This window comes from Vicia villosa, unplaced genomic scaffold (assembly GCF_029867415.1).
Source record: "Vicia villosa cultivar HV-30 ecotype Madison, WI unplaced genomic scaffold, Vvil1.0 ctg.001021F_1_1, whole genome shotgun sequence".
Classification (NCBI taxonomy): Eukaryota; Viridiplantae; Streptophyta; class Magnoliopsida; order Fabales; family Fabaceae; genus Vicia; species Vicia villosa.
In genome coordinates, this window is record NW_026705451.1 from 252,681 (window position 1) to 259,933 (window position 7,253).

The window sequence follows — 7,253 nt, forward strand, 5'->3', positions numbered from 1 at the left end:
TACCTTCTATCCCAAATTTGGGTCGGATACAATACCTTTCTTCGTCAGAATTGTTGTCTCCGAGGTTATTTCCCGTGTGATGCGTGCAAATTAGAGTGCAAATGAGAGTGGGCATTCAACCCATCTCATTTTTCAATCGTTTGAATAAACCATACTTGGTGTGTGGCAATTCGAACGATTGCCACTCTTGAAGAGTTACACCCCGCCTTTGGCCTGAGGGATCAATGTAACTCTTATGCTTCGTCAGCATCAATATCCTCGTAATCACCCATGGTTACTGTCATCTTATTGCCGAGCCTAGTCGTCCCTAGTCTCTGTGATTCCTTCCCTCGTACGGGAAAATTTTTCAGATCCAACCCCCGTGTTGCGTATCCTTTGCCTTCCGTCCTGGAAAATCATTTCAAGACTAAATCCCAATCCCCAGTAAGTCCATCTACCAAGCTTCTCAAATACTCGTCTGTATCTCCTTCTGATGCTCGTATGTGTCATTCTTTCGATACTCGTCTGTATCTCCTTTTGATGCTCGTATGTGTCATTCTTTCGATACTCGTCTGTATCTCCTTTTGATGCTCGTATGTGTCATTCTTTCGATACTCGTCTGTATCTCCTTTTGATGCTCGTATGTGTCATTCTTTCGATACTCGTCTGTATCTCCTTTTGATGCTCGTATGTGTCATTCTTCTGATACTCGTCTGTATCTCCTTTTGATGCTCGTATGTGTCATTCTTTCGATACTCGTCTGTATCTCCTTTTAATGCTCGTATGTGTCATTCTGTCGATACTCGTCTGTATCTCCTTTAAAACACTTGTCTATCTTACCTTCCCACCTGACATACTTCTGCTCCGATCACTTCCATGTAGTAAACATTTCCTTTGAGAACCTTGTATTGGCACCTTGGGCTACGTTACAAGCTCTCACCATTCATCCAATGACTCACTGTAAATATTTCCATCAGAAAAACAAAAATTCTCTTTCCCCAGCAGATATCAAAACAAAAATAAAAGAATAAAGACCACTCCATCTCCTCGGGACAATTTTCAGGTCTTCGGTATTTAATCTTCTTCTACTTCGAATGTTCGAAAGGCTGGCGCCAATCTCACCTTCGAGTATAAGACGATTAAATAGGGGCAGCTGTCATACCCCAAATTTGTCCTACCCTTTAACTTCTGACTGGCTTAGGCTTTGCATTCATGTACATACATCACTTAGGTCATAATCCATACCCATACATACATATCATTGGTATCAATCAAAGACTAGCAAGAGAGAACTCTGATGGCAAGGAATTTCTTACCAAATGTGAGGATCTGGGGTGAGTATGTGGCTGTGTTTTCATTGAAGTCTTCCCGGATTAGGGTTCCTCTCAACTCAGGGCACTGATTGAAGGGTACAAGCTCGCAAATCATCTGGTCTCCCAAATCAGGGTTTCTTTGACCGGAGTCAACCAGTCGACTTACTGGTCAACATTTAATCAGGAGTGGATTCTATGAATGGGAAGCTCTCATACTGACTATGTGGATGTGTTTGTTTGACTGGACTTGACTGGAAGAGATTTAATCGGGAATTCCATCAATAGTCGGAAAAATCAGAACAGTTGACTTTTGGGTCAGAATCAGAAGAATTAGTCAAATATTGACTTTTGGTGGAAAATTAATCAAGAAAAGTCAAAGAATGGATAGAATCGGGAGTTCGACAAAAAGTTGTCAAAAATAGCAAAAAGACAAATTTCCAGCACTTAGAAAAAATTTTGGAACTTTAAATCTTGATGAGCAGTCCACTTCAGCCCTAGTTTACACGTGGCAAATGACTTTTTTTGAAGAAACTCCCAACATCAAAGTTGTTCCTCTCATGGAGGAGAACAACTTTGTAGTTGGACACTTTTTCATATGAAGCTTGTATAAAGAGTTAAAGTGTTGGGAAGTTGCTGAAAACTCATTCTATCCAAGTCACAATCCAGGTCACAAGTCAGGTCATGACCTGGCATTTTAACAAACACATGGCATGCCAAATCTCCAGCCATTTTTAGAGCTCTACAGAAGTGCCATGAATGCAAACTTGACATCATTCTCTTCCTTGCCATCTCCTCTATCCATTGAAAGAAGAATTGGAACGATTGAACAAATAATGAGTGAGATACAAGTCCTCAAAGTGATGCCCCAACACTGGCCAAACTCTGCAGGCAGCCAAGGCAGATTCTTAAGGCACATGCATGCATTTCAGCAAACACATGGTGGACCAAATGTCAATGCCTCTTTCTTCCTCCACAAGTCACTATCTTGAACAAGCTTGATTCTAAGTCACTCTTTGCCATGTCCTCTATCTATTGAGCCCAGTATCACCAATTTTGGACATGCATGGGGCAAGTTGCAAGGCTACAAAGTCACTCCTCTACCTAACTGCATTTCTGCCAAGGCCAGTGCACAAGTTCAAGCCACACGCCCAGGCACTCAAGTGTTTTGAACCAGCATGTTTGCAAGCCCCTCACTCCATGTACAAACCTCATCTCAATGACTCTCAAATACCAAAGTTCTCTAATCACATGCCCTCTTTATGATGCACTTGATTTTGGAAGGATTGGTGCTTTATAGCTCGAGATATCAACACTCAAAGTAGGGGCATGAACATGATTTTGTCACTACCATTGTTGCTGCAGCATAGTGTACAAAGCCATTCCACACACCATCACATTGCCACACATAGCCATGCAAATACCCTGCACCTTGAAAGATTGCCTAAGACTTTGCTCTATAGGGGATACTTGTTCATTAAGTATTGTAAAGCCTTTCACTACAACACATACATCACACCATAGAAGTCCCACATGGAAGAAATGAAAAGAAACTTGCTGCAAACTACTCTAGAGTCCCACATTCAAGGAATGTGAATCACAAACTAATGGTTGGCAATATATAAACAAGCACGCTGTAATCATTACACTGACTCCTCACTACATACACTCCCATTCCACACACGCACGATTCGCAAAAACTCACACACTCTCCTCTCTCTCACTCTCATTTCATACTCTTTCTCTCCTCATTCTCCCCCTCCTCGATTCTCTCTCGTCCTTCATTCCTTCTGTAACACCCCTCTAATAACCCGCGGCAATAGAATAAATATTAATCAGAGTCAACATGCAAGAGGTGTCACAATTCATAAATAAAGAAAAATACACGTTCGGTACATGTCATGCATTCACTGAAAACATCTGTAATTATAACTCAATAAACAAACCATGTCTACACAGCGGAATTAAAATCATCAAGTCAACGTCCATCATTAATGTATCATACTTTAACAACAAAAACAAATAGAGTTATAATCGAACTCTAAAAACAACGCGTTCGCAGTGTTACATCTACCAGAGCATGACACCGACACAATACTAAAAACCGACTTATGAGCTAATCCTCACCAAGTCGCGCCGCTATCCTCAATCTGAAAATGACAACGAGTAAGGGTGAGTCTCATCACAGTTAACCAATGTTATTGCATCATAAATAATAACATATCATAGTGATATCATTCACCAACTATTTCATATTCAGACAAATCATCATTCACACATCCACAGATAAACAGACAAGTCATCTTAAAACATACACCATCATGTTATAAACAAATCATGCACATGTATGAAACTGACACTATGCATGTGGTACCAAACATCACCAGTGGACATCATCCACCGACCGATCTATCATCATCCAGATACGGCCCTGCCAGCACAGATTCTACACAATGGGAATCCTGCCCTTCACTGCATCCTCTCATCTTTAGGATACAGCCCTCATACTATGACTATGAATGCATGCAACATATATATAACATACCATCATCATCATCACACAATGAGTAGCCTCGTCTATACTCATATATCATCATTCATCATCATCATCATCATCATCAACAAGTATGTTCGTATATATATAAATTAGATTGCATCATTCAAATAATCATATAATAATAAATCATACAGATATACCAACTCGAAAGTTACACGCCATTAACCTTCCAAAAATCACAAAACAGCAAAATCTGTCAATCACGCTAGCCATACGCGTACCATACGCGTACCAACAGGGCCAGAACTTCACAAAAACACGCCCCATACGCGTATCATACGTGTACAGGCAGAAGCACAACTTCAGACAAAACATACACACCATACGCGTATCATACGCGTATGGACAGAACCATATTTCCACACAAACAACATCAGACGCGTACCATACGCGTACCAGCAGAAGGGCACATTTTGATGCACCATGGGGAGCGTACCATACGCGTACCACACCCCCCATACGCGTATCATACGCGTACCATACGTGAATGGACAACAGTTCACAGAAACCTGCAACTCACCATTCATCTTCCTCGCGATTTCACCTGCACAGTCTGCGATTTGGGTCTAAAAACCAGAAAATTCATCTCATAACAGCATACGAATTCACCCAGAAACTACAGTATATGATCCAATAATCAATTTCGTTCATCATACTCTAGTTCTACTCAGTTATTATGGATTTATCAGTCCAAAATTTCAATCCAAAAGATGAACACAACACAGAACATGGAAACCATTGATCAAAACAATACTACCAATCTATACTATTACCTATAACACGATAATAGAGATTAAATGGAGAGTCTCCCCTTACCTTAGACAATTGTTCTTGATCCTTGATCTCTCCCTCTACAGTTCTCCTTCACGTTCTTCGTTTCAAACCTCTGTTCTTTCACGTTCTTTCTTTCTTCCCAAATCCAATTGTTTTATGAAAAATAATAATAATTTAGTAAAAAGGATTACAAAATCACTCCCCCTTCTTTTACTATTCCCTCGTATGGCCCAAATGCCATAAACCATTATTTCCATTATTTTCCACAAAATTCTTAATAATTCTAATTATTAATTCAATGTTCCAATTAAATTAATATTAAAATTATACGGGTGTTACAACTCTCCCCCACTAAAAGAGTTTTCGTCCTCGAAAACATACCTCAGGTAAAAAGTTCTGGATAAGAGTCCTTCATCTGACTCTCTAGCTCCCAGGTAACATTGCCTTCAGCTGGTCCTCCCCAAGCTACTCTGACCAAGGCTATCTCCTTGCCTCGCAATTACTTCAGTCTTCTATCTTCAATCCTCACACGTAAAGTCTCAACCGTCAAGTTATCTTTCACCTGTACATCATCTACTTGGATCACATGGGACGGATCCGAAATGTATTTCCTCAACTGAGACACATGAAATACATCATGTAAATTTGCAAGCATCGGCGGTAGAGCGATACGATAAGCCACTTCCCCCACTTTTTCAGAAATTTGGAATGGTCCAATAAAACGCGGAGTCAACTTCTTTGACTTCAAAGCTCGACCAATCCCCGTCATAGGAGTAACACTCATAAACACATGATCTCCCTCTTGAAACTCAAGTGTTTTCCTCCTTTTGTCGTGATAACTCTTCTGACGACTCTGAGAAGCCTTCATCTTCTCCTGAATCATTTTAATCTTCTCTGTAGTCTGTTGTACAATTTCTGGACCAATCACAGCACTCTCACCAGATTCGTACCAACACAACGGCGTCCTACACCTCCTACCATACAAAGCCTCAAACGGAGCCATACCGATACTCGAATGATAACTGTTGTTGTAGGTAAACTCAATCAAAGGCAGATAACTATCCCAAGTACCTCCTTTTTCCAACACACAAGCCCGCAACAAATCCTCTAATGACTGAATTGTCCTCTCAGTCTGTCCATCAGTCTGCGGATGATAAGCAGAACTCAATCTTAGCTTAGTACCCAAAGCTTTCTGCAAACCTTCCCAGAACTTAGACGTAAACCGCGGATCTATGTCTGACACGATACTTGAAGGAATACCATGCAGACTCACTATCTTCTCAATATACAATTGAGCCAGCTTCTCCATCGGATAATCCATTCTCACTGGTATAAAATGTGCAGACTTTGTCAACCTGTCTACCACGACCCAGATAGCTTCACAATTTCTGACAGTTCTCGGCAAACCCGACACAAAATCCATTGAGATGCTATCCCACTTCCACTCAGGAATAAACATCGGTTGCATCAACCCAGATGGTTTCTGATGCTCAATCTTTGACTTCTGGCAAGTCAAACAAGAATACACAAACTCAACAATTTCCTTCTTCATTCCCGGCCACCAAAACAACTTCCTCAAATCATGGTACATCTTGGTAGCACCAGGATGAATGCTCAATCCACTACGGTGTCCTTCTTCCAAAATACGCTTTCGGAGTTCATCAATATCAGGAACACAAACTCGGTCACCAAACCTCAGTATACCATTCTCGTCGACTCTGAATTCACTACTCTTGCCTTGATTAACCAAAGTCAACTTATCAATCAATTCCACATCAACTTTCTAACCTTCTCTGATTTCTTCAAGAATACCACTAGTCAGCTTCAGCATACCCAATTTGACACTAACAGGAGTACCTTCACACACTAAGCTCAAGTCTCTGAATTGTTCAATCAAATCCAATTCCTTCACCATTAGCATAGACATATGCAAGGTCTTCCTACTCAAAGCATCAGCAACCACGTTTGCCTTACCCGGATGGTAATTCAAACCAAAATCATAATCCTTCAGAAATTCTTACCACCTCCTCTGCCTCATGTTCAACTCTTTCTGGTCAAAGAGATACTTCAGGCTCTTATGATCACTGAACACCTCAAATCTCGAACCATACAAATAGTGTTGCCACAACTTCAACACAAAAACCACAACTGCCAACTCCAAATCATGAGTCGGATAATTCCTTTCATGCACTTTGAGTTGTCTCGACGCATAAGCGACCACTTGTTGATTCTGCATCAATACACCACCTAAACCCATTAGCGACGCATTACAATAAACCACAAATGATTCTGTCGGATTCGGCAAAATCAAAATAGGAGCACTAGTAAACCTCCTCTTCAGCTCTTGGAATCCTTCTTCACACTTTGCATCCCAAATAAAAGCTTGTCCCTTCCTGGTTAATTTAGTTAACGGTAATGCTAACTTTGAAAACCCTTCAATGAATTTTCTGTAGTAACCTGTGAGACCAAGAAAACTACGAATCTCTTACACTGACTTCGGAGCTTCCCACTGAGACACATCTTCTATCTTTGTAGGATCAACAGCAATACCATTCTTAGAAATCACATGTCCAAGAAAACTGACTTCTTCCAACCAGAATTCACACTTCGACAGTTTGGCAAAAAGCTGCTTC